Source organism: Asparagus officinalis, chromosome 3 (assembly GCF_001876935.1).
Source record: "Asparagus officinalis chromosome 3, Aspof.V1, whole genome shotgun sequence".
Taxonomy (NCBI): Eukaryota; Viridiplantae; Streptophyta; class Magnoliopsida; order Asparagales; family Asparagaceae; genus Asparagus; species Asparagus officinalis.
In genome coordinates this window covers 109,267,353-109,293,829 of record NC_033796.1, presented here as the reverse complement: position 1 = coordinate 109,293,829, position 26,477 = coordinate 109,267,353, and the positions used below count along the sequence as shown (strand labels likewise).

Below are 26,477 nucleotides of genomic sequence, written 5' to 3'. Positions count from 1 at the left end.
CTTGTATTACATCTCCTAAATACTCCATATCTCTTAATGGCTCTTATCATGGTTACTTCAAAGGAGGTAAAGGGTTGAGGCAAGGAGATCCTCTCTCCCCTTATTTGTTTATCATTGGTATGGAATATCTATCAAGGGATTTGTGCAAGCTAAGCAATGACAGAGATTTTAAATTCCACCCTAATGCAAAAGACTCAAGATATCCCGTCTAATCTTTGCAGATGATCTGTTATTATTTAGCAAGGGAGATGTTTATTCTGTCATGAAAATTTACCAGTATGTCAGGAAATTTGGTGCTATCTCTGGGCTTGAAGCAAATCTCACAAAGTGTTCCATCTTTTATGGTGGAGTTGATGACAGAATTAAGAATGATATTTTTAGTCTTATTGGTTTTCCTGAGGGGGTCTTACCATTCAAATATCTTAGATTACCTCTGATTTCTAAAAGACTGTCTTATGTAGATTGCAGTCCCTTGTTCAAGAAAATTTCAAACCAATTTCAAGTTTGATTGAAGCACAGAGCCCTCTCCTATGCAGGAAGACTGCAAATTATTAAAAGTCTCATTCTTGGAGTGCAAATTTTTTGGACTTCCTGCTATATATTGCCTTCAAAAGTTCTTCAAAAAATTGATGATCTCTGCAGGAATTTTCTTTGGGGTAAATTTGATCATAGGTTCAAAGCTCCGCTTGAATTATGGGATAAAATCTGCACAGGGAAGATGCAAGGAGGCCTTGGTATTTTTTCTGCCACAACTTGGAACTTGGCTACTGCTATGAGAACTCTATGGTATGTGCACTCTAACAAAGAACTTTTGTGGATTAAGTGGGTTCATGGCACCTATTTAAAAACCTCAAACATTTGGCAAGTCAGAGTTAAATCTGGTGATTATTGGTTATGAAAACAGTTATTAAAAGCAAGGGATAAGGCTGCAATTCAATTTGGGGGGACTAATAATCTAATACAATGCATCAGGTCTTGTTACAAGCACTCCAAGATTCATCTCTCTGGTCTTTATAAACTTTTATCTCCTGTTAACTTTAATGTATCTGTTCCTTGGTCGGATAATGTCTGGGAGAGTTTAAATCTTCCTAAGCACTCTTTTACTTTGTGGTTGGCTATTCAAAACAGGCTGCTCACAAAGGATAGATTGCTCAGAAGAGGGATCATCCAATCAGATCTTTGCTCCATGTGTGAAAGAGATACTGAAAGCCATATGCATCTGTTTTTTGAATGTAGTTTTTCTATGATAGTTTGGAATGAGGTAATGAATTGGCTCAAGTTTAATTGGAGGACATGTAACTGGAGGTTGCTTCTTGATTGGTACTGTAACAGATTAAGGGTGAGAGGCTTCAAATTGAGAATGAAAAGAATGGCTCTTTCAGCAGTGGTATATAACATTTGGAAAGAACGAAACGAGAAGATTTTCAACTTGAACAACAGATCCACTGAGCAGATTGTAAGTGACATAAAAATTGGCATGTACACAGTCATCCTCAACAATCCTCTTTTGCCAAATGAAGACAGGGATTGATTCCTCTCCCTGTAGAACATAAAATTGATGTTTTATACTTTTGTTTTTGATTGTTTCTAGCTCCCAGATTCCATGAAATCTGTGTAATTTGATGTACTTAACTCTATAGTTTTTGGTTTGTGAATAAAATCTTTCATTTACCAAAAAAAAATTCTTGAGGGTTATAGGATAAAAACCTAAAATTTATTCTTTTTCTCCGAGTAAAAGCGCCTCAATGGGTTGTAGAATAAAAACAAAAAAAATATTCTCCAAGAAGAAGCGCCTCAATGATTTTATGGAACGGGATTTGTTTGAGAATATTTGGGATATTTAGAATTAGGTACAAAAGATATGATGATTGATGAAAAATTAGATTTTACTATATAAAGAGATTTTTAAATTAAATGTTAAGATATTTTTCTAGGATTGTAATATTAGTGGATTGTTTAGATGGGATGACACTTGTCAAAAAAAATTGTGAAGGAGCTATTTGGTTTGGCTTTAATGTATACCCTAGTAAAATATGGTTCTAAGTTTATCACAATAAAGTCACCATATACAAAATAGGAAGTTAATATTGCAAGTTAAATTAGAATGAACAAAAGAAAGATTGTCTCAGATGCACAAAATGGTATCACTTTTATTTAAAAAGGCATATCTTATTTCAATTAGTCCTATCTTAACTATTTTCCTTTTATTCCAAATGTTGACATACTAGATTGAGGTCAAGATAATGTGGAAATTGACCTTGTTATAATGCGTTCAGAAAATCTTAAGGAATCATCATTTTCATCCTGCACTAAAGCTCAAGGTCGAGTTGATTTAAAGACCAAATTAATTAGATTTGTTTGAAGAGTTATAATGCGTCTAGAATCCTAGGTACAACTATTTTTACTAAATGCTTAAATGAATATTTTGAAATAAATATCTATAAAAGTAGATAAAATAAGTAATAAATGTTCAAACAATCTGCGCACGACATGTTTTTATTTTTTTTATTTTTTTCAGACGAAATTAACCACTACTAGCTTCAGAAAAATCTTGTTTGATAAAATTATATACATCTGCAAATGACACATTAGAAACCCAAGGCTGTATGCAGCATACACGAAAGTGATTGTTCGATCAGTTAATTTAAATAAATAAAATTGTAAAAGAGGGCCACCTTTGCACTTAATTTGCAACAGGAGATTCTGTAGGCATAAATTATTATTATTATTGTGTAAAGGTGGCCTCTTCCTATACTTCTTAATAAAATCCGCAACACTTTGGAAAACCCATAAATATACTGAGCGTGAAAGAGTGGATGTTATAGAGTTGTCAACACTTTACAAAAATTTGTTTGTTTCGTTAACACATGGGGCTGAAAAATATCTCAGATTGGAGGCTGAAAAATATGGTAAGCTTAACTTTGAAATTCCAACTAGAGACCAAATCTCTTGGTTAAGCTTCTCATGATATAATTCGAAAATGTACGTACGTGAATATGATCCATCACTACCAGTGAGGCCGTGGTGGATATAAATTAAGACAAAATACGTCCGACATCAAGCTATTATTCGCTTTTGCTATCTACATGCAGGGACGTAGCCAATAAAAGCTTGCCCTAGGCAGTTGCCCAGGACAAGAATGTGAAAAACCATATAAGTAGGTGGCTCCTCTTCATCCCATGAGCAGGGGCGTAGCTGTGTAGAGCTTGCTTGGCAGCTGCCCAGGGCAAGAATTTTTTTTTATATCCGTAACCCCTCTGGCCGCGCATCCCCCCACGCCCCCACCCCTTTTATTTCTCCCCCCATATTTCGAAGCGAACAGAGAACAGAAAAGGGGGACGACCAAAAAAAACCCAGGCCTAGGGTTTCAATGGCGGAGATCTTGGTCAAGCTCTGAGTCCTCGCTCACAGTCTCACCCGTGCCCCTGGCCCTGGTTTGATCCAACATCCAATCGCTTCGCCAAGCAAGCCCTCGATCGCTCGACGCCGATCCCAAGCTCTCCGACGACCGCCCCGAGTCCCCGAGATGTCCTCATCGCCTCCTAGAGCAATCCCTCGATCGCTCGAGCCTCGACGCCGATCCCAAGCTCTCCGACGATCGCCCCAATCAAATCCTCACTGTCGCCGACTCGCCGACGTCCTCCTCGCCTCCCAGCGCTGCGTCAACAACCCCCTCAACTGGTACGCCCTCCTCCAGCTCCCTCACCCTCTTGTTAGTTCTGTGGCGCAGACAGTTAGTTCTGTGGCGTAGATGGTTGGTTTTATCTTCTTTCCTGTTAGTTCTGTCTTCTTGTCTGTTAGTTCTGTCTCCCTTCCTGTTAGTTAGTTCTGTTTGTGCCTGTTAGTTCTCTCTCTGTTAGTTTTGTTAATTATTTTAGTTTATAGAATAGAATTGTTAGTTCTGTTATTTTAGAATCACATCATGAATGAAATAGAATTGTTAGTTCTGTTTGTGCCTGTTAGTTCTCTCTCTGTTAGTTCTGTTAATTATTTTAGTTTATAGACTAAGATGTTATCTAGGTAGTCATTAGCAATTTCGATATCCTAATCATAATCTTTTAATGTGCTTCTTAATGCATGTAATCTTTTAATATCCTAATCACAATCTATTAAAATTTGAAGCTAAGATGTCTAGAAAGGGAATGAAAACTTTATTTTTATTCTATTCTAAAAAAGACATTATTGGAGCCTCAAGCAAGGTACCGCATACGGAGCCAACAGTTGATGATAATAAAGAAGAGCAACATCCTCCTAAATTTCAAAAGATCAAGGATATCGTATCTTATGATCCAGGATTACGTCAAGCAATATGGAAATATCCATATAAAAACCAAGATGAGGTTCGACGTCGTTACATAGCAATAGGGCCATGCCAACCAAACCTGCGATAAATGAAGATGGACGTAGCTTTCGATATGATTGGTTCAAGACTTATGCTTGGTTAGAATATTCTGAAACAACTGACCGTGTCTATTGCTTTCCTTGTTTTCTTTTTGTGAGCAATTCCTCCCAACAACATAAACAAGAAGCTTGGACTTTGAAAGGATTTAATAGTTGGAAGAGAGCTGGAGGAAAAGATAGTCATTTTCGAGTGCATGAAGGAGAAACAGGATCAATACATTCAAAAAAATGTTTTAGTGCTTGATGCTTTGAAAAAGTCATCTCAAAACATTAAGAAACATTTGACCTTACAAAATGAAGCTGAAATAAAGAAAAATCGCTCTTCGAGGGCATGTCAAATCTCTTGATTCAGCAAATCGTGGAAACTTTACTGAATTGCTCAAATATAGTGCAACTCTTAATGTGCAAGTTGCAGAGGTTATCTTAGAAAATTCTCCCGGGAATGCTAGTTATACTTCACCGATGGTTCAAAATCATATTATGGAAATTATGAGTGACTTGGTGAGGAAAAAGATTTGTGAAGAAATTGGTGACTTTAAGTTTTGTATTTTAGTTGATGAATGGTGACTTGGTGAGGAAAAAGATTTGTGAAGAAATTGGTGACTTTAAGTTTTGTATTTTAGTTGATGAATCTCGAGATGAATCCAATTGTGAGCAAATGGCTATCGTGTTAAGATTTGTTGATGCAGATGGTTTTATTAGAGAGAGGTTTTTTGATGTAATAGGGGTTGAAGATACTACCGTACAAACTTTCAAAAAGATGTATTCACTCATACTTGATCGTAATGGATTGCTTGTACAGAATATAAGAGGACAAGGTTATGATGTGGCTAGCAATATGCGAGGTGCATGGAGTGGGTTACAAAGTTTATTTTTGCAAGAATGTCCATATGCATACTATGTTCATTGCTTTGCCCACCGCTTACAACTTGCATTAGTTGCAGCATCAGGCGAATTATCTAGCATTTGTCGCACACCTATGCGGAAGCGTTGCACGTACACACAACAAACTTGAGATTACGGAAGAAGAAAGCCACACACTTGCACAAACCAAGCCAATTACGACAAATCAAACCAAACACAGAGATATACGTGGTTCGGCAATTGCCTACGTCCACGGGGAGAGGATTGGGAGATTTCACTATATGGAGGAGAAATACAATGGGTTACAACTCATAAAATCACTCAAATATAACCCTAACCAAAGCTCTCAACTCCCTCACAATATCTCCCTCTCAAAGTGCTCAAAACAATGCTAATTCTCTCATTTTCTCTCCTTAAGAAACCCTAAAAAACGTGGTCCTATTTATAATAAAACACAATCCCAAACAAAGGAGGATCCCCAAACAAAGGAGGATTCTAAAAACGAGTCTGCCACACCCTGCACCATGGGTGTGGCAGAGGGTGTGGTGCAGGACAGATTCTGCCACACCCTGCACCGTGGGTGTGGTAAAGGGTGTGGTGCAGGATAGATTCTACCACACCCATGGCAGACACCACACCAGGGTGTGGTGGAGTCTGTTGATCAAACTTGTTGCTCGGAACCACCTTAGTGAGCATATCCGCCGGATTATCCTTTGTGTGGACTTTCACAATCTCCACATCGCCATCTTCAAGAACATCTCGAACGAAGTGATAACGAACATCAATGTGCTTCGTCCGCGTATGAAAAACCTGATTCTTCGCCAAATAGATAGCACTCATGCTATCACAATGAATGGTGACGGACCGCTGCGATATACCAAGTTCCTCCAAAAGACCTCGAAGCCAAATAGCCTCCTTCACAGCCTCCGTAACCGCCATATACTCTGCCTCCATCGTAGACAAAGCCACCGTAGACTGTAAGGTGCATCTCCAACACACCGGCGTACGGGTCAAAGTAAACACATATCCCGTAGTAGACCAGCGCTTATCCAAATCGCCGGCATAATCCGAATCAACATATCCAATGCACAACTGCCCACCTGTAGTGTTCCGCTCATAAACCAAACCAACATTGAGCGTACCTTGAATGTACCTTAAAATCCATCTCACGGCGTCCCAATGACCCACTCCTGGATCGTGCATGTATCTCGACACCATGCTCACCGCCTATGACAAATCCGGCCTCGTACATACCATCGCGTACATCAAGCTCCCAACTACGCTCGCATATGGAGTCTTTGTCATCAACTGACTTCGGTGAAAGGCTAGCTGAAAGCTTCAAATGGGCTCCCAAAGGTACACCAACTGGCTTCGTATCCATGCTAACGTAGAATCGCTGTAGAACCTTATTCAAATAAGCCACGTGTGTCAATCTTGCGCTTGTTCTTGTCTCTGCCGATTTCCTCAACCTTCGTCTCCAAATTTTCTGCCCTCTCATCGAGAACTCAGGAAAAAAAACCGAAAATTTTGCCGATTAAATCTCCAGAAACCTCGAAAATTTTCGTTGCGAACTCGGAATTCTTCATCATCCCAACTCAATCACCGAACCTAACGGCTGTTGCGATGACGGCGATCACCGACAGTGAAATCATCGTCAGCGATCACGCGGGCAAAGGCAAGGAATCCGACGAGAACAAGAAAAAGGCCGATTCTTCCTCCTCCTCTTCCTCCTCTTCAATCCAACGATCCTCCAGCCGAAACGCCTCCTCCAAATACGATTTCGTTAAGGTCAGTGATTTCCTTTATTTTTGATTTATGCTTCCATTTATTTATTTCGTTAGGGTCAGTGAGATCATCACCAGGGGTTTCGATTTAGGTCAAGGTTTGGCTCGGGGACAATGCGGATCATTACTATGTCCTTTCTAGGTTTCTCCTCAGCAGGATGCTCACTGTTACAAAGGTATCATGCTCTTTTTTTATTTTTATTTTTTAAATTTGTTTTCTAAAGAAAGATGCATTCGTGTGCTCATTGACCAACTGCCCTTGAACTGGTTATTTTAGATTCCGAATCACGTTGCGATCAAAATTGCATTGGAACTGAAGAAGCTGCTTATAGACAACAGCCTGCTCGATGTGTATGTTATCTGCACTCAACTCACCCTTTTCCTTGTTGCTTGAATTGTATTCTCAGCCATATCTTCACTTTAGCGAAGATATATGTTTCATATATGTTATAGCATTTTGTTAATGTAATGTCGATGTGCCGATATGCTCACAGCTTCATCAACACCTTGTGGAATTTTCTCATTCCCGCTTTATGGTAAAAACGGATGAACTGTGAAAAAATTAGATAATTGTATAGTTTCAGATAGGCTTCTTAAAAGTGAGTTTGAGACTTGTCTAGTTGAAGCTTCTCGTCATGGAGATTTTTGTACCTAATGCAGCTTAGGAGCTTGCCTGTAGAATAACTTAAATGGATTATATCTTATCACTTCTCCAACCTCCTTGTTGCTCCTCTCTGTTGAGTTGTTGTAATCTAGTTTCAACTGTATGAATATATTCCTCGCTGATAATGAAGTGATTAACTATAGTGTTCTTTTATCTTTTTGGCAGTTCACAGGCTGACTTGGAAGCTAATCTGTTTAAGGTGTGTTACTACCAAAAACAAGTTCTGAAAAGAAACAGTATTCCAGCTTTTTCTTCAGGCTGTTGGTTCTTCCTAATTGTTCTATTTAACTTTACCTATCTATTGCCTATTTGTGCAGATACGTCTTCTTGTATGTCTCTTCCAAAAACTTCTATTTAACTTTACCTATCTATTGCCTATTTGTGCAGATACGTCTTCTTGTATGTCTCTTCCAAAAACTTAGGTTGTCTACTCTCCTGTGCATGTGTATTTGTGCAGATACGTCTTCTTGTATGTCTCTTCCAAAAACTTAGGTTGTCTACTCTCCTGTGCATGTGTATTTCCAGCCAGCTTAAGTTGACTTTTTCTTTCTTTCCTTTTTTTCCTTTTTCTTTGGAGTGGTGGGTGTTGGGTGGATGGCGGTAGTGGGTCTTTGTGGGTGGATATGATGACCATTGGTCTCTTCTGGTAGGAGTAAGAATAAGGATGGTTATGCAGTACAAGTCCCCATGAAAGACTAGACAAATTTGATGACCTGCTGCCAACTTGACATCAACCTCTACTTCGATGTTGGATGCTTAGCTTGGGAAATAATGAGCAATAGGAGCTTTCCATGTTTGCAGATTTGTTATTGGGTATAGAAAGCTACATTTACTAGTCATGCAGCTTAAGCTTTTGCATTTTTATTATATTACATGAAGTCTGGAATAAGGGAAAAGACGATTGACTTGTCATAGGTTATTGCTTTCAACTTTAGATAAAGTTAGGGGCCTGAGAGTGGAGGGAGGATGAGAAATGCAAATAAATTAAAATGTCAACTGGCATCTTTTCTTACACATTTACTGTCGCCTGTCGGTTATACTGTTTGCATGAAAACCAGGAAACCTTACCTATTTGTTGCGGCACAAATATTTTATATCCTTTCTTACTTATTATTCTTTGAAGAAATTTTATGTGTCTTCTCTTTACTTATATAAGAATGTCTTAAGAATTCAGACAGATATTAGCAGTTCAGCACCTTCACCAGTAATCTTTTTTATATCTTACTGCTGAGCATGTAAGCAAACAATGTTTGCATCTGGGAATACAGGACTACCATCTGCTTCTGACCAATTAGTCTAATGACTTTGGAAATTTGGAAATAATCTTGTAATCTTTTCATTTCTTCTAGGTACCATAATAATGATCTGCAGTGGACACCTTCTAATGTTTCAGCATTATTGTTATCTCCACCTTTTCTCCACCAAATTAGTTTAACCATGGAATGCCAGTTCAAATCGGGAATGCTGTAGGATGATTAGATGTCTATAAGCAACTGGTTAGTTGGTCTTGCGTTTAATGTGTTGATGCAAGCAATCATCAATAGAACAGTGTGCTATAAGACCTAGATAGCCTATTTGTTGGTAGACAAGAACATTGCTTTACCTCAGTTAACACCAAGAGAATATTGACATTTCCAGTTAGAATGGACCATGGGATTTAAAATGCTGTTAATTTATCTGAATATTTTGCTGCATTTAACCATAACCTTCTTAACAGACAATCTTTATCCCATATATGTGGGGCAAACTTTATGGGTCAATCCAAGCCATGACCCATTATCATTGTTTAGGAGTTCTATTGATAAACTCTTGCTTGGGTGGAAATTTCTTGGAAATTTTGCTAGATACCTGGGCACAATGAATTTGATCGAAATCAGATATTGTAGTGGTTGATCAAGTCCTGGTGGTTAAGATTAAAATGTTGCAAAAAAGATGAGATCAGTCAAAATATGCATCAAGCTATAAAGTGGTCGTCGTTATGTCAATGAATTGATAATTATAAGATAGTTAGCATTATTTTATTACATACTTATTTGTAGACTCCTCTTGCAGCTTATGGAGAGACGAGGCTATGGAGAAGAATACATAAATCGTTATAAAATGATGACCAGGTGACCTTTTTTCCTCCCTCCCTCCCTCTAAGTGTTTGGACACAATCTTTTAGCAGCAGATAATGTTGCTTGTACCCTTTTCCTTATGACAGTGCAATGGCCTTCTTGACAGATCATTATGTTTCTCTCATCTTTCTGGTGCTTGCTTAAATAATTAATGCACCATGCACATAAAAATTATGGATTGAAGGTTAAATTCTCAGACATGGAAAAACTGTAATTCACTGTTTTGAAGAATTTCTACAAATTGATACAGTACTGAGAAAAGAAAAAAGGAGGAAGAAAAGGAATAAACTACGAAAGGTGCATGGGAAAGTTGTTAGGATTTAGACAAAAGGTACTTTGACGTACAATATCTCTTGAAGGGATTAAACTTTAATACGAGAAAAGGACGGGGATATGAAGAAGAACAATTGTATATGAACTTGTTTGGGGTTCATAAAATGTGATGTACGAGCAATATGAGTCCAAGAATGGTAACAAACTATCAAATACAATAGCAATATGATTCCTTGAAATCGTTCCTTTGCTTCTCAAGGCTCTTGATTAGAGATGGGCTTTAGAAGCTCTCGGCTTTGCTCCAGCTCATTGAAAGCTTAATTGATATAAAAATTATCAAATTGTTTTAGTCAATATTTCCTTAAATTGCTTCAATCAATATTAAAATAGTTTTGTCTTTTCATATGAATGTTTATGCATATATTCATTTAAGAAAGGAAGATTTCAATGTTGTCCAATATCCAACTTGTTCTAATGGTTGTTTTGTTTAATACTAATTAGATTTCATCACCAAAGAGTGCCACTGGTTATTTTGGTATGTGGAACTGCATGTGCTGGTAAGTCAACAATTGCTACTCAACTTGCTCAACGCCTCAACTTACCTAATGTTTTACAGGTAAACCACGTTTTACACGTCAATTACTAAATTAGAACATGCTTTTCCTAGAATTACAGTAATGCCTACTTTGACCTTTTTATACAGACAGACATGGTGTACGAATTACTACGCACATCCACAGAGTAAGTATCTAATAATTCCCTTTACCATTATTCTTACTGTGAAGAATGCTTAACTAAAGTATTACTATCCAAAGCCCCGACTAACTCCACTCCCTGCCGCCTTAAAAAAATGCATGAAACACATCTTGAAAGTACACCATCTCTTCCCATGGCTTTATAATCCATAAGTGCCAAGAGGGGTTCTTTCAGGGGTGGATCCAGAAAATTAATGACAAGTACCTATTTATTTGACAATAAAAATATAAATTATTAAACTATAGTACCTAATGGAAATGCACTCAATACACTTTATCGACTATATCGCATCATATTTTGCCGGCAATGTGATAGATAAACAAAAATGAGTATTTTCATTAATAATTTATTTTTACTAATGAAATAAAAAATGCATACTTGCTAGTTTAAACAAAGTCTGATGTTGCAATTATCATTACTAAATGCGGACTCAGATGCCACCGTAGAGATAAGAACATCCAATACATCATGAAACATTCGAGAGGATTGGAAATCTTGCACTATTTACTTTCCAATAAGCTAGAATATCAAAATTACTTTCATCAGCTTCAATGTCTTCGCTTAGAAGTCTTTCTAACTTTGATATAGTTTATGTACGTTCCTTTGCAGCTTTCAATCTCTTAAACCAACTTCTTACATCTGTTACCTGATTTTGCATTATCATTATCAATATTATTTAAAGAAACACAACTTGATTTCCCACTTGCACCTATTTGAGCGTCATATTTATCTTTGTACTCATTATACAATGTAGATGCTGCATCTTTGATAAATTTGACATTCTCGTTGCTTTCATGCTCACCATGTGTAAGCTCAATCATAAAGGTCACAAAGTCTTCCTTGTTTCAGGGATTAAGAAGAGCTGTGATATAAATTAGTATGTTCATCTTCTCCCAGCTTCCCCAACATTTATCGTATTTCTCTTGCATTCTATTGGCAATTGTGACATAAGATAAATCTTCACTAGATTTTCAGTTGTTTAAATCATAAGCAACATTACCAACCTCTTGAAGTAAGCAATTATTGGACACATAAGAACTAGATACATCAAGTAAACTGCACAACCTTCTTACATTAGCCCAATCATCCTCCATCGGCATTCTATGATTTCCATGCCCACAATTTAGTTCATATCTAAAGAAAGAATCTTCATCACCATAGCTCTCAAAAGCTTTTTCATACTTGGCAATGTGTAACATGAAAAACGTGGAATTCCATTTGGTACACATCAACGCATAAAGATGTACTAAATTCAATCATCCTCCATCGGCATTCTATGATTTCCATGCCCACAATTTAGTTCATATCTAAAGAAAGAATCTTCATCACCATAGCTCTCAAAAGCTTTTTCATACTTGGCAATGTGTAACATGAAAAACGTGGAATTCCATTTGGTACACATCAACGCATAAAGATGTACTAAATTCAGGTTTCTCTAGTTCAATGCAATGTTTAAATTTAGATAGTATTGATGGTGATTGCCTTACATATCTAATGGTTGAACGAACACGAGCAACCAAGTCTCCTAACTCTTTAAGTCCATCATTAACTACAAGATTTATAATATAAGTAATGCGTTGCATGTGAAGATACTTCCCCCTAACGTTGTGCCTCCCTAGTTGTTAATTCTTTTCTTCAAGTATGTAATCATTGTATCATTTGAGCTAGCATTGTCAACTGTGACAGTGAAAACATTCTCAATTTCCGAATTAATTAAGCACTTTTCTACTGCTCGTCCCAAGTCCTCTCCCTTGTGACTGGAAATAGGGCAAAAATTTATAATTTTTTGTTCAATTTCCAATCACTATCTATCTAGTGTGCAGTGAGACACATGTAATAATACTTTAAATGAATGTCTGTGTGTCAGCAGTAAGACAACGCTTGTTGCTTTTAACAAGTTTTTTAAATTCTTTTTCTCCTCAAGATAAATCTCATAGCAATCCATTTGAATTGTCCAACGAGATAGAATGTGAAATCTAGGGCATGCAGTAGACATGAAATACTAAAATCCTAGTCCCTCTACCAATTTAAATGGGAGTTCATCAATGATTCTAAAGTAACTAGGAGCTTTTCTTATAGCTCCATCATGAATCTAGTCAACTAACTACCTTCCCTTTGAGGTCCAAAGTCCGACTGTAAGCTTAACAATTTTTGTCATGTGTCAACATTGTGTGGGTGCTTCTTACAAGTATCCATATGATTGTTTAATGATGTAATACCATTTTTCTTCTCATCAGCAAAATACTCTTTTTCATAGTATTTACATTTTGCTTTTAAGATGCCGTTTTCATCCTTAAATGTAGTGAAATGATCCCACACATTCAATCTTTTTTATCTGTTTCCTTTTAGATGGGATCTTTCGAGAAGAGACATTAGCATCCTTTTGAGCAGCTTTAGCATTAATATTCTTTTGTGAAACCTATAAATTTAATGCAATAATTAAATTAAAACTAATGCAGGTTAAAATATAAACCACACAACTATTTATAAAAATTAAAATTGACAGAAAATATTAAAAAAAGGTCTTATATCTCTGTGAATGAAAAACTAAATATTTAAGTAAACTTAGAAAATAAAAAATTACGGGTTTGTGTTATATACCTCCACGGACGGTGAAGCTTAAGTTGAAGATAGATGTCAACTAGGTAGCTCGACCATAACAAAGGAAATTAGAGACCACTAGAGGAGCAAAGTTGTAAAGATGAAGGATGTCACGTATGTGATTGGGAGCAAGAGGCACGCCGCATTGGAAAAGAAAGAGATGGGAGTTGAAGACTTGTAAGTTGTAGGGTTTGTTTTAGTTTTTTAGATATACTCTATTCGTTAGTTATTTAGATATACTCTATTAGTTAGTTAATTAACTAATAAGTTGGTTGCATATTGGGTTATGAGCGGAAATAGATATCTAGCTTGATTAGAATTAGTGGATAACCTATTACATTAGGCCTATGTGATTGTGAGTTCAAATGCTAGTTTATGCCTTAGTAACCTATACAGCTATGCTAAAGGATTTTGATCGGTTTGGTTTCGAATTGAATATTTTTTTATAAACCGCATTGAACTAAACTAATTTCAAACCGAACCGAACCACCAAATTTCGGTCGGTTTATTTGGTTTGCACCGTTTTGTGCTCACCCCTAATAAACTTAGTCCATGTTTTGAAAGCAAATGCTCAATTGCTGTATTGAGGGATAATGCTGCAATTGAGGAAACATGAATATGCCTAAGAAAACGTTTAATGACATCTTCTTTCTTATCCACATAATGCAACATAATAGTCATTTGCTCTTTAATTGATTTATCACGAAATTCATCAATTAAAATAGCAAACAAATCGCAACCAAGTTCATTGCTAATAATTAAGTAGTTTCATTGGTAGTTGCACTCACAATATCCTTTTGAACGCTAGGCGATGTTAGTTTGAGATTTCCACAAGCTCATTTCAAACATTACTAAAAGCAACATTTTGATTAGAAGCAAAATGTATAAGCTTAAGAAAGCTTTGTTGATTGTTAAAACTTGAGTGCTCAGATTCATGATGGTCTTGGAAAACCAAACCTTGACGGAAGAGAAATCGAATACAGTCTATTATTATCATCAAGTGAATATGATAATCTTCTTTGGCTTGATCTTATCTAGTCCTCTATACTTATAGAAGGACCCAAAGATTCACTATTCATGCTACAGTAAATACTACAGAAATTACTATAGCACCTAAAAATTTTTACCGTAGTATTAAAAAATTATTGTAGTATTTAAAACAGAATTACTGTAGTGAAAAGGGGGGCATGCTTTGCACGGGGTGCACACTAGTTGTTTGGAAATAGCAACGTCAATGTGTTGCTTTTGCTTCATTTAAGCTTGACATTTAGTCAAACTTCATTATGTGTACAATTAACATGCTTTACTAAACTCTTCCAATTTGAATACCCATTGGTGGTAAAACTATCACCACCTTACTTTCCAAGATTAGGCTTCATAAGACAGCAACACAAGCAAAATGCGACATCTTTTGATATGCTATACTCAAGCCAATTTCCAAATTCAGCGAGCCAACTGAGATTGGAATGCTGGAAACTGTTTTATTTTTTTTGGGAAATTTATGTTGGAGCAATTGATATGGACTCTTTTGCAAATAAGCTCTTTGAATATCATCTTAATTATTTCGATAAAACTCAAATACTTGGTTGAAGCCCTGGATCGGCTGGAATATCTTTCACGTTTACTCCGTTGTCTTGCTTTATACTAGGTTGTAAATTCTCAAGGTTGTGTAAATTTGGAGTAGTTGATGGTTGTTCTTGCTCCATTGGGGACTCTCTTGACGAATTTATCCATAACTGTAAAAATTTAGCAAGATAGTCAACATCAAAGTACAATTATATTTACTCAATGACTAATTTTATATGACTCAAAAGTCTAAAAATAAAGTACATTGTCAAATGAACTAATGAAGCCTAATCTTAGGGAATAATGAATTATAAGTCAAGAAACACAACAAAATTCAAATTCAATTATGTTTTTCTAATTCACTTTTGGCAAATACATAAGAAGTAAATTGTAGGTCAAAGAGAGATAATCAGCATCATAGTGTTGCAAGTGCATTTTTTACTTTTATGGTGTATCAAACCAAAGCATCATTTATTCATCATTCATCAACCAAACAAAAATAAAAAATAAAAAATAAATGAAAGAAAAGAAAGTGACAGAGTCACTCACCTAGTGAAAACATTTTGGAGGAGAAGAGAACTTAGAAAAGGACTGAATGAGTCCTCTTGTTTTAGGGCCAGAGGTGGTCAATCGGCAGCACGGGAGAAGCGGCAGTGACCAATCGAATGAGGGAGAAGGAAGAAGACACGACCAGAGACCTCGGGGTTTGAGTTAGTTTTGTGCTTGGTCCTGTTAAGTTACAAATGAATTAAATCCAACGGGTTATTGGACTGTTGGATTGAGTTTGGGGGTTCGTGCGGGGTGGGGGGCGGTGGTGGGGCGCTGGGAGTGAAAATTACTTGATTTTAAGGGTGGGGGACAAACTGAAATCTTGCATGGGGTAAAATGATAAAAATAAAAAAATTAGGGGTGCAGCTGCCCACCCCGCACACCATGTAGATATGTGCTTGAGTCCTTTACATTAGATCCCTTTCCTATATATACGTAATACATGCATGTATACATACTTTGAAACCGATTCTCAAGCAAATGTTTGCATGAACTTTATAGAGGACCATTTAGTCGATAACCTCTTTGTTTTTCTAGATTTATAAATATTTAAACTGTCTAAAGATGATAAGTCAAGTGATTCGAAACGTGTTTTACTGTACCAATTGATATAATTTTTTATGGCTAAATAAGACTCATGTCAAAGCCATAAACGGGAAGAGTTTTCAAATCACTAATTTATTATTTTTTAGAGGTGTGAATCAAAATGAATGTAGCACATCATCTATATGATTACTCACCATAAAGTTTTGATGAATCATAGTTTGAGAACGAACCTCAAAAAAAAAAAAGTTCTCTATAAACACACTAAAAAAGTATGTTTTTTGGTTTTTTTGGGGGGAGGGGGGAAATGGGTATGAGGTTGCAATGCAATTTCACTAGACAAACTACCAAGAGATAGACTTGTGATTTTTCTGGGATTTGGGCCGGGGTGGTGTGGGGGTGGGGGGAGGTAATGAAGTATGAGGTGCATTCAATTTCACTAGATAAGCTACCAAGAGATAGACTCGTGAGTAACCGTTGACTTCGTGAGTAACCGTTGACTTTTTCCTAAATAAGCTACAATAAAAAAAAGAAAAAAAGAGGAACTCTCACTTGGATTAATGGAAGTTTGCGACCGTTGCCTTTTCCCTATCTACTTGTACTAATTTTGCTTGGGTAGACTTTTTGGAAATTGTCTCACTTGGTCTCATTGTGGGAGTTATTTGAAAGATTTTGGTGACAGTATCATAATTAATTGCAATGTTTTTCCCCATCTGGAGCTCATTCTAGTTTTCCTTATGAGTATTTGCTAGCCATCTTGACTATTTAGATTCTCTGATTCTAGCTACATCTAGCACCTTCTTTTGGCTTAATTCCACTGTTATCATATTCTGTTTCGTATCCGCAGTTCAACGATATTATACATTCCCTTTCATAATTATTTAATTCCTTACAGATCACAAACTAGTTTCTTCCATTAGGCAATTCGGCAATCTTGCATATATTCTTCTAGAACCATAAACTTATTATATCATTGTGGTATGAACAGTGCTCCTTTAGCATCTACTCCTGTTTGGGCACGAGATTTTAATTCATCTGAAGAACTCATCACAGAGTTCTGCAGAGAATGCAGAATAGTTCGGAAAGGTAACTAGGGGATTTTGTTTTTCCATATAGAGTTCACTTTGTATGCGGTAATAATAGTCTGTATTTGTTACTGTAATCAAGCCAAGATGTTTAAGTTGATTCTTGGGGCACAAAATGTTCGAAGATTTGATACAAGTTTTTTCTATGTCAAAGCCATGTGTTTGTACTTTTCTAAATGTTAAATTCCAATTGTACTAGGCTTGGCTGGTGACCTAAAGAAAGCAATGAAAGATGGGAAGCCTATCATAATTGAGGTTAGTTTTATTTATTTCTAGAAGAGCTAGTAATGAATCATAATGGTTTGCTTGCTTACAGAATCTGTGTATTCCCCAAATACCATGAAGGGGCAAGCCAATTTACTCCCTTCTTCTTGTTGTGGTTTGCTATTGTTGTTTTCCCCCTTAATTTCACAATGGCGCTAATCTAAGTAGGTTATATGCAGTAACATTGCCATTTATCAGTAGAATAAGATGTAAATCCTAAATTCATAATCAAACAACTGGATAATGATGGAAAATGGAAAAAGAGAAATGAATTGAATTGTAAAATCCTCTACTTCCCTTTCTTAGTCACCACCATTAATAGAACGACATCAGGCACTTTGCAATTCTTATTTTTAACTCTTCTCTTCATGGATATTATCAAGGATATAACATCAATAAGTTTTCCTCGTTAGTTGGTTCCCAATTTTCTTTTTCCTCTCTCAAGGACTGTTTCTTTCCAAGTCTTTTCAGCTTCTAATATTAGGTAACTCTATGTCTTCTTAGTTATCAATGTAGAATTTAGATTATGTTCGTATCATGAGTTAAACTTGATATTCTCAATAGAGCAAAGCTCAAATTACAAACTTTGCATATGGATGAAGTGTTTATTGAGGATCTATTGCTTTGTAGATCCAAGAAGAGTACCCTCTAGCTGAAGGAGAAGTCATCTAATAAAATATTATGATAACCTCTTATATGTGTAACTCATGCTAACATGTTTTCCTATCATGTAGATGTCATCTAAGAAAATATTTTGATAACCTCTTATATGTGTAACTCATGCTAACATGTTTTTCTACCATTACATGGTAAATTGATTATGTTGTTTCTTGGTTGCTATATCATACAGCAATTCCTGTTAGATAACTACTCACCATAGTATATTAGGCCATTAACGACAAAGAGTAGCCCAGCATGCATGCTATTGAAATGTTGTTTTCATCATACCTTAGTGCATGGATTCTTACGTTGTTGTCTTTCTTCTTTCCAGTAGCTTTCATTTTATTTTATCATTACCTCAAACCTACCTATGCCAGTATTTCATAATGAAACATGATGGCTGACATCTGTATATATTAAGTCAGTCATTTTTTTGGACTGTTGTTTGAGTTTTTGCTGGCAGTCAACTTATGTGATAGAATGTTTGTAGATATTTGACTGTATTATCTGTTGACTGACAAATGCTCTGTATGAAGGTTTAGAAAAATAAAATTTGCTAACTTTGTCTACTTTTAGTGGAGTGCTTTGCGTTTTAAAAACATTTTTCATTTCTATTTCTTTTATTTCAATACTTTATTTTTCTTTTTTCTTTTTCCTCTTTTAAGGTTACTCAAGATTTAGTGCCTGTCCTGAATGATGTTTTCAAAGATATTCTATGTTTGTGTTTTTTCCGCAAAGTGGTACACCACTAGCAGGTGTTCTAGAATTCGTCTTAAATTACTATTTAAAGATGGTTATGTACTAATCACTTCATAATTAAGGACTTTATGAGTTGTCTTATTCATTTACTTTAAGTACAGTGCAATTGTAATAATTTAAGCATGAAAATTTGTTAGTTACTGATGTTTTATCCTAGTGTAATATTTTGGATAAGTTCATAAATTACGTTACCATGTTGCATGCCTTTTCGTATTAGAAAGTATTGTTGATTGTTTACCGCATCTTGTTGAAAGATCCGTTAAAATATGAACGTTACTATAATCAAGGTTAATAATCCAAAAAGTTGCCCAATTCTTGGGTTATAAAATGGAGCTTGGGGCCTCTTTTTCTCTAATGCAAAGTATCTCTCTACATTCTCAAAAAAAAAAAAAAACATTTACAAGAGTTAATGTGATATCCAAACAAAATAAGTGGATTGTAATGATTCTCAAGGAACATATATACAGCTTGGAGGACTCTCATCTCAAACAAAATTGGATGGATTTTCCAAGTATAACCTTACTCCATAACTTCTGTGCTTGATGTAAAAAAGAAAATTCCTTCAACCACTCAATTTCTACAATATTTAATCTTTGACCTTTTCAGTTGGACCTTTTTAAGTGTATTATAGATTGTACAAGATACTACATGGTTATATTACATAAAACAACAACAACAAAGCTTTTATCCAAAATTTTGGGCTCAGCTACATGAATCATTCTTCCATTCAATCTTGTAGCTATCTCTTCTAGTATGTTAATCACTATCATATGCTTCCAGCCAAGTTCCCTTATGTATATAGCTCGTCCTCGCTCCATTAATAATAATCTTATTGCTTCTCCTAATTGATGCAATTTTTAGTCTTCGTTGCAGTCTTGCAGCTCTCTCTTCCTTTGTCTCTAGTTCCTACAAATTATGCTTATATCTTATCCTGCCTCACAATATATATCTACACATTCATCTTAACATTCTCACTTTTGCTGTACTCACTCTTTTGCATTGTTGTTTCTTAATTGTCTAGCATTCTTGCTATATTGTATGCAATGCCATATGTCCTCTTGTATTATGTATTTTTATATACAATTTTCAGTAACAATTTCTAAATTTAATTGTTGGCTTCTGAACTCTTTTCTTACATATTAATTATAGGCATGTTTAACAAATTAAATTCTTGCATGATGCAGGAATTCTTAAAAATATTTTATACCATATTTTGATTATATTCCCCAGAGAAATACATCATTTTCTTATATGAAGTGGCAACATTAATATAACTCTTACGATTTACCCTTTATGCAAAGATGTCTAATAACATAAGAGCATGCTCACCTTTTTACATGCATTGAGTAATATTTAGCTCGTGATAAATCTTTCTTGTTTGTTAGTTCTATTTAAAATTTCATTGTTGCAAAATACTCACAAAATCTGATATATGCATTTATCAGGGAATTCACTTGGATCCAAGCATCTATTTGATGGATGAAGAGAATAAAGAGAGAACTGATACACAAAGCGAAAATGGCACAGCAACCTCGGGGAACTTAGGGGTTGATCCTTCACAAGCTGAAGAGAAATTTGAAAATTCTTCTGTAAGTGTGAGGTTGTATTCTGAAAGTACTCAAGATGAAACTAAAAAGTGCTGCCACGAAGTCAAAGGAGTTAAGGGAGGGACCTCTGATCTGCAAATTTTGGAGGATGCAAAGTCCCCAGAACATATTGATCTTTCAGGAAACATTTCAGAGGGTCAAGGTTGTCCTACGCCATCTTGTATATTTCTTCTGTACATTCTTATAAACTGTCTTAACATGGAGCAAGTTGTACCTTCTGTTCCTCCTGAAGCATTTTCTAAAAAGGAGTTTGCGAGATTAAAACATCGAGTTTGTGTTCCAAAGTTTTTTTCATTTTGAATTTTCCCCAAGTTATTTTCCAAATTATACCAATCCTTGTAATATGCATATCATGCACTTCAATGCATTTTTCCTTAGTAATACTTTGTGTGAATTCCCGGAGAAGGCCAGAAAAGATTCAGATCTGCAAAAGACCAACCCTGTGACGAAGTCGAACGCTGCTTCAGAACCGATAGTTATACCTATTGTTTTGAAGATGGCCGAGTTTGATCACAAGGTCTGCTTTATTTTATTTTGTCTTTAATCATTCCTTTTATTTAGTTTCTTGATTTAAAATTCCGAGTTATATCCTTACTCATAATCATCATCTCATCCACCAATTTCAGTCTTTCTTATATTTGTGATGACAGCTTGCCAAGATGCTCGCTCTAAATAGCCTTGCTAACTAACTTGAAATTCCACATAATTTTTTAGACCAATTTCTGCTTCCACCGAAATTTGAAAATTTTAAGATATCAATCCTCTTCACACCTGTAGTTCACAAAACTCGTGCTGGAGCAATTCATTTCTGTGGACCTTGCCATTTTGAAAACTGTGCTATTTATAGTTGAAGCACAGAAGAAGGGGAAGGATGATGGATTTGCTATGGGTCACATTCATTTATAAACACACTTAAAAAACTTCTCTATTCTGTCTGACCTGTCCCTCAGCCACCAGTTCTTATTGGTTTCCTTGGTCCTTGTTTTCAAGCTAGGATAAACACTTCTGAAGATGATAGGATCAGTACTCATGCATGGTTTAACTTTTAATTGTGCATCATGTATATTAATTTTGATTATGTTTAACCATTTTCTGATGCAGGCGTTATTAGAAGAATGGATCTCCACTAGAACATTTGGAGATAAATGCCTAGCTCAGGTACTTTGAATAAGCATTATAAGATTGGTTGCTGATAGAAACTGAGTCCTGTGTTGTGTCTTTCAAAGTTTTTAATAAAGGTAAACACGATCTTAATTGCCAAAGAGCATCAGGATGTTTTAAAACTTCTCATTCTTCATCGCAATGCTTTTTGCCTTTTGCATTTGGTCAGTACTTACATTTTACAATTCCTCCTGTCATGGGCACACTTTTATCTATAGCTGAGAAATAATGTGTTGCATCCTGCTTTCATCTTTTTTTTCATCTTTTTATTGAGACCTGGAGAGAACAGGTAGAAAGTTATCACCTTATTTTCATTTTATGAAGTCTCAAAGATTTGAAACTATGCTTCCCTTATCAGTTGAGAAGCTTGAAATTCTTATTCAAAATATCGAGATGGAGATTCCAAAGAAAATTGCCTTTGGTTCTAATTTTGTATTAAATCTTCAATTCTAGGATATGACAAAAATAAAAGAGTGTATAATCTATTAGTCTTCAAGAGTTTGTCAATGGTGAAATCTCTATTGAATCTTCAATTCTAGGATATGACAAAAATAAAAGAGTGTATAATCTATTAGTCTTTAAGAGTTTGTCAATGGTGAAATCTCCATTAAAAGTGTAGGATGGGACTCCGATTGTTTTACATATAAAATGTTTGAATCCTGAGTAAAATTTAAATATCTGATCTTAAATAGTTACATTTCCTTTTAATGGTTTATCGTGTGAAAGGGTTTAGGGCCAACCAATCTTGAGTTTTGTGTCTCACGTGTTAAAACTTGTATGGATTGAGTTTTCCAGTTTTGGGAAATCTAAGGTGTATGTTCAATGGTATTCATCCATTGTGTCAGTCAATGCACTAAATTACTCTCTCGCAGTGGTATCCTTTTCTGAATATGTTTTAAAGGTTACTGGAACTAGCTCCAAATTTGTTTTGGTTATGCAAAAATACTGGCAGCTAATGTTTGGTTGTTTGCATGTTGCAAACCAACGTATCCGTATAAAATAACTGGACGGAGTGAATGGGTAAATCCCCGTCTTCATTCTTACATGTTTGCTCCATACTTCAACATATTGTATTAACCCTAGAGATTCCTAATTGGCCTGCACTAAACATTTATTATTCATATTTCAATAGCTTAATGAAACACATGTTGGTCTCATTGATAATGTTTAAGCGTAAAGGTATATTCTTGCAGCCTAAATGTTGGCTTCACAGCCTCTCAGTCCTTTGGATCTATGAATCCTCGTCACCCTCACTTTATTTTGCCCGAGGAACTAACAAACAGCATTGCCATATGAAGGCTGGCGCTCTTATTGTATAACTAGTTCTGACTATTGGTCCTCCGAGGCAAATTTTATTCAGGCCAAACCTAGTTTATCATGCCTAAATTTTCCTGTGTTAAGTGTTTTGGAATCAATAGTATCAATTGTGGGAGAGTAAATACCTTCTCTCAATGGTAAATACATGAGCAAATGATAGCATGACATTCCATTTTACAAAATTCAATCTCGTCAGACCCATAATCACAATACAACACTTGGACGCACGTCCTATGGCTTGGAGACTTTTCACATAATAAGAAAGGGAAATAAGATACAGTTGTAATTATGAAACAAAAACAAAGAGGCTTACAAAAAATATCTAGTATGGGTCTTAAAGAGAAGACTAGAACTAGTACAGTCATTTAAACCTATGCTATATATTTTTATGTATGTCAACCAATGTTACATTAAACGCTAGGCGCTTCTAAGCGTCGGACTTGGCGCTCAGCGCTTAGTCGCCTAGGCGGGCGCCTAAGTGGTTTCTGGGCGTTTTTTTTTCTTTCTTTATTTAAGTGGTGGTCGATGAGGTTTTGCTGAAGGTCGGAGGAGGTAGTGGAGATGTTCATATTTGGAGGTTAATGGAGTTTGGAGGACGTGTAGGCTACGTCACATAAATTCACAATCAAGGCCTACAGTGTGCAATCTACGTAAGCAAACAATGCTCCCCTAAACGCTCGTAAAATCTAGGTGGGCAGCCTAAATACCGCCTAGGCGCTAGGCGCTAGTTAGGCGGCCTAGGTACCGCCTAGGTCTAGACGTACGCCTAAGCGGACTAGGCGGAGGTTTTTTAAAACAGTGATGTCAACATCATGAAATAAGTTGTGTTAACTAGAACTTGTTGCCCTTCTTAACGGACACACATACATATACATATACATATACATGTACATGTACATATACATTTATATACACATATATGCATACTCATATACATTATATTATATATATGTACGTACATCCATACACACACAGACATATACTTGACCCCCTACATGTAGGTTGTCAGGTTTCTGGATATTTGATTACTCCATCTCTGATGTCTTTGCTTGAGCATAATTATATTTTGTTCCTTATTTGACATGTGTATAGCATAATTATATTATGCTTTCTTATTTGATGTGTGTATACCGTGAAAAGTCTTACCTTACGCCAAATGACTACGTCATCATTGTTTTCTTCCTCATTTTTCTGGAATCTGTATTGATGTAAAAAAATCCACTTAGCGCATACTTGTTTGGCGGTAAATCTTACTTGGACCTTGTAAGTTCAGTTTTCTTAGAGAAACATCCAGCACCGTATCACCTGATAAGTTAGGTGAACTTAACAATTGATGTTTTTTTCTGTCAAGCCCCGGGCTGCGAGCCATTGGTACGGTGTATGCCGTGGGACCCACTGAGAGCAACTCTTTTTTTTTGGCTAAATCCACTGCCAAAATGTGCTAGCACTTGTCACTATTGAGGCCTTTGGATTACATTATAAACACTCTAAACTCCTCATCACTTTCCAATGTGGGACTAGTCTTTTGGGTATTACATTTTCCTTTTTTTTGGGAGATAAATTTATCAGTTTAAGACATTTCTTGCAATCTGTCTTTAAAGTTTGTATCTGTTCATAACTAGCTATGCTCTCTGTACGCATTACCTATTCTTCAGGTCATCAGCTTGCAACCTGTCTCTTAAGTTTTTCAAGGATAGGAAATGGAATGGCTGAAATGACTGGCTAAGTTTATTCCTTAATTAGAACAATAATTTATAAATGTTCTCCTTTCTGATGGCTGAAATGAGTGGCTAAGCCCTAATAAAACTTCTAAGTTCTTCGAAAATCTTCTTCTAGCATTTGTCATTGAGAAATTCATTCCAATAAAATTTTCTTCCCATTACTTCTTAAATCTACGGAAATTCAAAATTTTGTTAAATCACCCTTTTTGTTTTTGACAGGATCAAGATAAGCTGATAAGTAACCTTAAAACCATTCAAGATTACCTTTGTTCCTTTGAGGCACAGGTGAGCTTGTATCTTTTCAACTCTTGTTTGTACTAAGTGAAATACTTACATAGTGGAAAATGATGTTTAATTAATTTAATTGGTGGAAGTGTTTATGTAATGAGCAATGTTTATGTAGTGAGCAATCTGCATCAATATCTCATCTGATTATTAAACTTTATTACTCACAAGAGATTTGAAGTCATATCTAGTCTGAATTGGGAAGTGACATTTATGCACGATCTTGCAGGAGTTGGGAAGAGATTTTTCTAGTTTTCTCATCTAATTTGTTTTTTCCCTAAATTTCTTTTAGCAGAATAAGCGAATATATAACCTACTGTACTTTCCCTTCTTTTTGGCACCAAAGGCATCTTTAGATGAATTGCACAATACGTTACTAGGTGTCCATAATCTTCAACAGGATTGAGCTTTTCTCTTGTTACTATGACAATATATTATCTAAGAAACTATATACTAAAGCATGATGGCATTTCTAGTGTAATATATCTATGGAAATGCTATTCAGGGGTTGACAATAGTGAACATTTCTGCAACAACATTTCCTCAGACACTGGATTGGCTCCACGGTTATCTTCTTCAGGTATGTTGTATACCTAAGATTTGCTCCAACTAGTATCCATATTTTAAAAAATTTTCTTTTGCATTGTTTTCCCACTTGTGGCCATACTGCAGCACTAAAATCTGTAGTTGCATCCTCTGGGGGGCTGACTTTATTTTATGAAGTTTGAGAATTAGGCTACGTTTGTTTTTTATTCCGCGACTAGTGGGTATTGTGTTCTCCGGACTATAGTCTTCGACTGTGTTATCCTAGGACTATTTTAGTCTAATCCAATGTTTTTTTTCATGCAGACTAACAGTCAGACTAGCTTAAAATGGTCTAAACTAGTGTTGTTTTTAATGAGCCTATAATTGTTCGAATTATGACATAACCAAATGACATTTCACACTGAAGTCATCTAATATGGTATTAATCCGTATGTTTGACGAACAAATTCAAAGTTGACAGCTTGTCTAAAATAGACATTTTTATCCTCAAGTCAACTAATATATTTTTTGCATATCTGCATAGAAATTGAAACTCCAAATATAATCTTAATAATAGATGTTTATTTATTTTATTTTTTTGTATAACCCAAGCCAGAATCTATGTTACTTCTTTTAACATGTTACTTGCATACATATATACATACATATACATAAGTGTGTGTGTGTGTGTGTGTAGGGCAAATCAGCAGCATATGAGATGTGTAGTGTTGGCCAACAGGTGCAAGCTTGTACACATCTAACTAATTCATAGAGGCAGTGGTGAAAAAAACATCACGGAAGTGCGCAGGAAAATTTTCTGAAAGAAAAAGTGGCAGAAAGATTTCATAGAGAATGAAGCTGAGAAAAAATGACCGATTTAATAAAATCATAGGAAAATCAAGAAAATTAAGTCATAAAATCTTAATTCCCCTAAATGATTAATACCCGGATTGTAGGGGGGGTTGGTGGGTGGGT

General features: G+C 35.8%; 1 pseudogene; it reads left to right on the top strand.

The window, feature by feature from the left end:
- Positions 6,727-26,477, top strand: part of LOC109835719 — a 20,954-nt pseudogene continuing 1,203 nt past the window's right edge.